Raw genomic sequence first — 490 nt, 5'->3', positions numbered from 1 at the left:
GGTTGGAGTGGGGGGAAGGGAGGAGTGAAACCAAACACTCAAAAAGAGCCAATATTTCCAAAGATTTAAAGCTGAGTTCTCCAGGGAAACCTTGTACTTGTACTTTATTGCATGCAGCTGGTGAATCTTCTTCACACATTATAGCTGGAAAATGTAAATCATCTGGTCATCTTGTATGTTTTATTTGGACTAAAACGCACCTGGGTAGAAGAAATCAAGTTATTTACTGGAAGTTGTGCATAAGGCTGTGTATTTTTGGCTACAATCTCAGATGATTACAAACAGCACAATAGCTAAACTTGAGCAGTCAAGATATTAAATCACTAATTGCTTTGGTCCAAATTGCACATTGTGATTCTAGGGATGGCTGATTATTGCTTTAATCAATGGCCATTTTTCTGATTTCATCCAGATATACTGCTCTTTTTTTAACATGCACGTAGGTCCTTCCTCACTAAGAGTACCCATTCAGTGATTGCTCAAAAATCCT

Source organism: Alligator sinensis, unplaced genomic scaffold (assembly GCF_000455745.1).
Source record: "Alligator sinensis unplaced genomic scaffold, ASM45574v1 scaffold872_2, whole genome shotgun sequence".
NCBI classification, from domain to species: domain Eukaryota; kingdom Metazoa; phylum Chordata; order Crocodylia; family Alligatoridae; genus Alligator; species Alligator sinensis.
This window is presented reverse-complemented; position numbering follows the sequence as displayed.